This window comes from Ochotona princeps, chromosome 2, assembly GCF_030435755.1.
Source record: "Ochotona princeps isolate mOchPri1 chromosome 2, mOchPri1.hap1, whole genome shotgun sequence".
Taxonomy (NCBI): domain Eukaryota; kingdom Metazoa; phylum Chordata; class Mammalia; order Lagomorpha; family Ochotonidae; genus Ochotona; species Ochotona princeps.
The window spans coordinates 12496666-12502665 of NC_080833.1; the positions used below are offsets into that span (position 1 = coordinate 12496666).

Genomic DNA, 6000 nt, shown 5'->3' on the forward strand with positions numbered 1-6000 from the left:
ATGGGCCAGGCCTATTTAGTCTACTCCTGTCCTAACAGGAATAGTGGCCTTTCCTAACCAGCCCTCACCCATTCTGGTTCTTACTGTTGGGTATTATTGCCCAGCCAACCCTGGCCCACACCCAGACTTAATTCACACATGGCTCAGCAGAGGCAAACACCAGCCTGTCCTACACCCACCCTGGTTCTCACAAGCACCAGTGGGTGCTATAGTCTGGCCCAGTCTGGCACTCCCCAGATCCAGTCCACACTTGTGCTGCAGGACACTGCAGCCATGTCCAGACAAGACAGCAGCTCCCACTCTGGCTGCCACTCTCACCAGTGGAAACCGCAACCCAGCCAGAGCATCCCCTTAGCTCCCCAACCAGGCCTGTTCCCAGCTGTAGATCTTGCATGTGCCAGTAGTTGCTCTGACCCAGCTTGATGCAGTCCTTCACCTGTCTTGGCCTTTGCCTTGCATGCTGCAGCCTGGCCTGACCCAACCAGCTCCCAGTCCTGATTCTCGCTGGCGAGTGCTAGCACCTGGCCCTACTCAGTTTGTTCTCATCCTTGGTTCATGCAAACCAACAGGTGTGACAGCCTAACCCAGCATAACCTGCCTTCCGACCTGGTTTCAGCACTCACCAGTGGGCTAAGATTTGCTCGACCTTGCCCAGTCTGCCCCCTTCCAAAACCAACCCACACACTTGCCAATGGATGGAGCTACCTTGCCCAGTTTGCCAGACCCCTAGGTCTGGACCATGTGATCAACAGTGGGAGCTATGACCCCATAGGGAATTTCCCAGGTTCCCCCACCCAGCCCACTCCCAAAGACAGCTCTCACATATGCTAGCAGGTACTAGGCCCTTGCCTGGCAAAGCCTGCCCCTCCATCTTGGCCTTTGTGTGAGCTGGTGGATGATGCAGCTGAGCCTGCCCCACACCCTGTTTTAGGATGCACATGCGGGTGCTGCAGCCTGGACCTGCCCAGCCTATTCTCAGCCCCAGTACCTGTGAGTGTTGGTGGGTTCCCTGATCACATTTAGTTCAGCCTATTACCATCCCAACTCTTGAGCTAACCAGCAGAACTTGTATTTCCACAGGGTTGGGCCCACTTGTCCCCTGCAGAATTTACCCCTGGACCTGGTTTTCTCACGTGCTGGTTCGTGTCATGACCCTGCCTAATGTGACCTGTTCCCTGTTCTAACACTCAATCAGGTACTGGGATCTAGCCCTAGCTTTTGTATGGGCTGGCGTGTGGCAATGAGCAATATTCTGTGCTAACAAGCCCATCTCAGGACTCCCATGTGGGCTGGTAAATCAGTTTGACCCATACAAATCATCCGGTCTCTCCCCTTCAAACCACCAGGTTTCAGTTCCCTCGCTTACCTGCAAGTACAGTGGCCCTATTGTTGGGTGTTTCTCAGGATTCATTCCTCACTTACACATATGGTGGCCTTATCCATGGATATCCCTAAGCAGTAATTCCTCAACCATAAGTTCCCAGAGCTCATCGGAGGGTGACCAGCAGGCAGAGCCCCGGGTCAATAGGCACACTGGCTGCCCAAGCTAAGATGAAGTTGGCTGCTTTTAAAGCAGTCAGGCTGAGCTGCGCATCCCTCCCGCCTCCCCGCCCATCAGCTAAAAGCAGCTGATGGAACAGAGGTTCTGGTTCGCATGCCTGGCCAATATTTATTTATTTTTAATGGAAAATCTGATTTACAGAGAGAAGGAGCAACAGAAAGATCTTCCATTCACTGGTTCACTCCCCAAATGTCTGCAACAGCTGGTTGGAGCCTAGCCAATCCAAAGCCAGGAGCCAAGAGCTTCTTCTGGGTCTCCAAAGCGAGTGCAGGGTCCCAAGGCTTTGAGTCATCCTCTACTACTTTCCCAGGCCACAAGCAGGGAGCTGGATGGGTAGTGGAGTAGCCAGGACACAAATTGGTGCCCATATGCGATCCTGGCTCTTACAAGGAGAGGATTGGCCAATTTGGCCATTGTGCCAGGCCCAGACATAATGTTTTTTTTAGCAAGTGCTTACTCTGCTGATCATGTGTCAGGGATTGTCTCATAAACTATTCGCAACAAAATTTTGTGCTAAAAATGTGTATCCTTTGTCGTTGCTAGAAGATTGAAGTGGCAGTGTAGCTGAAATGGGGTATCAGGCCGCCAAAACAGAGTCGCTAGACTGAGACTGCTGTGGGAAAGTGTGGATTGATTGTAAAAGCCCTACTGCTGCATTGTCCCATGGCTATTTATGCTGGCTGGTGCTGCGGGTAGTTCCCAGTGTGAGGCCAGTGGGAAGGAAGCCCTGAGCCAAAGGATAGGATCACTGGAGGGAAACAGCAACATTCCTTTCCACCAACTGGTACGGGAAGGGTGCTGGGATTATGCATCAGCTGACATGGGATGGGTGCTGGGGTTCTCCATCCAGTTGGTACGAGAAAGGTGCTGGGGTTCTCCATCAGCTGACACGGGAAGGGTTCTCCATCAGCTGACACGGGACAAGTGTTGGGGTTCTCCATCAGCTGGTACAGGAAGGGTGCTGGGGTTCTTCACCAGCTGACATGGGACAAGTGTTGGGGTTCTCCATCAGTTGACACAGGATGTGTGCTGGGTTCTCCATCTTTGGTATGGGAAGGGTGCTGGGATTCTCCATCACTTGGTACGGGATGGGTGCTGGGGTTCTCCATCAGCTGGCACAAGATAGGTGTTGGAGTTCTCCATCAGGTGGTACAGGAAGGGTGGTGTAACTCTGCATCAGCTGACATGGGATGGGTGCTGGGGTTCTTCACCAGCGGACACAGGATGGGTGCTGCGGTTCTCCATTAGCTGATATGGGAAGGGTGCTGGGGTTCTCCATCAACTGATACAGGATGGATACGGGCACATATCACCGAGAAGCTGTTTAGCATGATTCCCATCTTTCCTTCTTCAGTTAAGTGCCTCCAGCTAGAACTAAGTGTGGGCTCCGTAAGTCCCAGGGGGGCGGGGGATTGCTGAGCTTCTAAATCCATTTCGATTTAACAGACCTGGGCCTGCTTCCACCCTTGGGGAGCTCCTCAAATTACTGAAGTGGCTTTGGATGTTTTACTGCTTCTTTGGAGCTACAGGTTAAACTGTTTAACCCTTGGCACACTGAATTCCACACACAATCACATTCCATAACATTGTAACTCTCTTTTGAAATGTCAACTAATTTCTATATCATGCAACTCAAGAGTTTTTGCTGCCAGGAAATCCCAGGAAGGATGGGACACCTTGTAGGAAGTCCACCTCTTTGTGGTTCAGCTGGTCTAGAGGTCACTGCTGGGCAGCTTCCCAAGTACGCAAGCCAGCCATCTTGTCTCCTCCAACTTGATCTTTTCTCACCTCATCTGGGGTAAAGTTGAGTCCAACCCAACTGCACAGGAGAGAATTCTGATTGGCCAGAACTAAAGTATCCCTTGTCTATGGGATCCTTATTGGCTGAAGTCAAAGCATGTGTTAGCCATGGGGTCCTGATAGACTTGGTTTGGAAATGGGCCTTTGACCTAATTTTGGGCCACAGTGCTTTCTGCAGAATATTAAGCAAAATAAACTCTACTCAAAGGGAAGTAGTCCATCAACTAAGTGTAGGAAGTGCTGTAAATACTTTCCTGTCTTTGGAACTCTACTTTCTTAGGAACCTTCCATTCCAATTATCTTGACTCTCCCTAAATTGTTCATCTTGTCCCACCTGGTTAATTACTCTGGTTTTGGACATGCCTGTGTGTTTCACATCTTTTCTTTGAGAAAAAAAAAATTAGGGGCCCATGTGGTAGCTTAGTGGCTAAGATCCTAGTCTTATATGTGCCAGGATCCCATATGGGCGCTGGTTCATGTCCTGGCTGCCCTACTTCCCATCCAGCTCCCTGTTTGTGGCCTGGGAAGGCAGTTGAGGACAGCCAAAAGCCTCAGGGCCCTGCACCTTCATGGGAGACCCAGAAGAAGTTCCTGGCTGCTGGCTTCAGACTGGCTCAGCTCAAGCTGTTGTGGCTACTTGGGGGAGTGACCCAGTGGATGGAAGATCATCCTTTGTCTGTCCTCCTCTCTGTATATCTGACTTTCCAATAAAAATAAGTAAATATTTGAACAAAAGATTTATGGATCCGATATGCCCATATGGGATCCCAGTGGTTGCAAGCACTTTAGCCACTAGGCTACTTTGCCAGGCTCCACATCTTTAAGAAAAAAGAAATCTGTATGATTCCTATACCTCTTCTAGCCTACCCCGTTGTCACCCTGCCTTTTGCCAAAAGGAGCTTGTCTTTTCTCCCACTGTATCCTGATCTTGAACTCTCTTGTACCATTCCTCACCTAACTAGGCCTTAGAGTCACACACGGCCTCCCTGGCAACCGCAACCTGCTGTGACTCCAAGTAGTAACTTGTCCTGTTAGCCACTTCTCTGTCTCTTCTGTTGGCTTCCATAGCATTTTATTACTCTCTTGGCATTAATATGTGTATATATATATGGTTTGGCAAAGAGACAGAAGCCACCCATCTTCTGGTTCACCCCCAAATGCCAGGTTCTGCCAAGCTGAAGCACAATGCCCAGAACTCAATCCCAATTTGTCATGTGAGTGGCAGGGGCCCAAGTACTTGAGGCATCCATCATCTGCTGCCTCCCAGGGTATGAAGAAAGCTCGATCAGAGGCAAAGGAGCAAGGATGTGACTTAATCATGAGCTCTGCTGTGAGATGCAGGTATCCCAGGCAGCTCAAGCACTGCACTGAACACCTGCCCCTTCCTGGTCCTAATGTTACCTCGGTGGCCATCACTCTGTGTTCTCTACAGACTCATCATCTTCCCTGCGATCACTAACTGGTGGAGTTCCATGGCACTCAGGCTCCTCTCTTAGTAAGGTGAATCCCCCTCCGGGCTCTAACCCGAGCCTACCTCTGGAGCTGACGGAGATGTGGACTTGGTAATGGGGAAGGGACTGCATTCCCGGTCCTGGTAGGAAAGCAGGGCTTTGTCACCCGAGCAAGGAGAAAGCGACACTGCAGGGTACAGAAAACAACAGGTGCTCCCTTGGGGCATGCCAGGTAAGGTCAGGCAAATGAGTAAAACCAGCTCTTTGGGGTCTCAGAAGCTTCTAGTCATTGGAACCTCAAACAAGTCTGAGTGCAGGCCAAAAAAAAAAATGCTGATTTCCTTTGAAGAGAAAAAACTGTGGTTTGTAGAGGAGGCAGCCTTGGCTTTGGCTAGACAGCTTAGATCAACTTTTTCCACCATCAGCATCTTGAAAGAACATGTAGTGAGACCTGGGGCCATAGACAGACCATTAGCAATCCACAGCTTTTTAAGACATCCCCCGCCTCCCCACAGGCATCAGCACCAAGAGGATACTTTTCTCTGAGGTTAGACACAATCATCTCACGGTTTTGTGTGTGCTTCTCCAATAGGTACTGGGAAGAGCTCACAGCTGCCTTCTGCTGGACCAGAGGAGCTCCTGTCCCAACCAGGCTGGGGGGTCTTGATCAGAGTCCTAGGAAGGCCTCTCACATGTGGACCAGCTGTTGATCTTTGTGTGCACATTGGAGAGAATTCTTGTGTAGTGGATTAAGCTGGCCGGCCAGCCAGCCACCACGAGGGTTGGGCTGGACTCCACCACGTGTCTGAGGCTGTCGCTTCGCTTTGACCCAGGAAAATCACTACCTTCTCCAGATCCTGTTCTCTAACAAGGCCTGCTGCTCTGTGTTCCCATAGAAACCCTGAACTTTGTACACTTTACGGGATCCCCTTTTTGCTTGATATTTGTCCCTATTGCTCTTTGAGGCAGAGGCTTTGAGTCATGTCATTCATGAGTAGCCTAGTCCCTGGGATGTGGTCCAGCATGAACAAAGCTAGACAGTTTGGAAGCCAGAGAAGCTCCTCGCACAGTCATCCAGGATACCAACCATGGTCATCGGCGGTGACTCCCAGGTTCTCGTCTCCCTCATTCCGATCAGACACTGCAATGTTCCAAATGCAGTTAAACCAGAAGCAGAGCTGACAATGT

General features: G+C 50.5%; 1 long non-coding RNA gene across 1 annotated transcript; it reads left to right on the forward strand.

Annotated features, from left to right (window-relative positions):
• The first annotated feature begins 4908 nt into the window (after window positions 1-4908).
• Window positions 4909-5783, forward strand: LOC131482390 (uncharacterized). The gene is made up of 2 exons (XR_009246949.1): window positions 4909-5044; window positions 5405-5783. It is a non-coding gene; the product is annotated as an uncharacterized LOC131482390 (long non-coding RNA).
• Window positions 5784-6000: the final 217 nt, after the last annotated feature.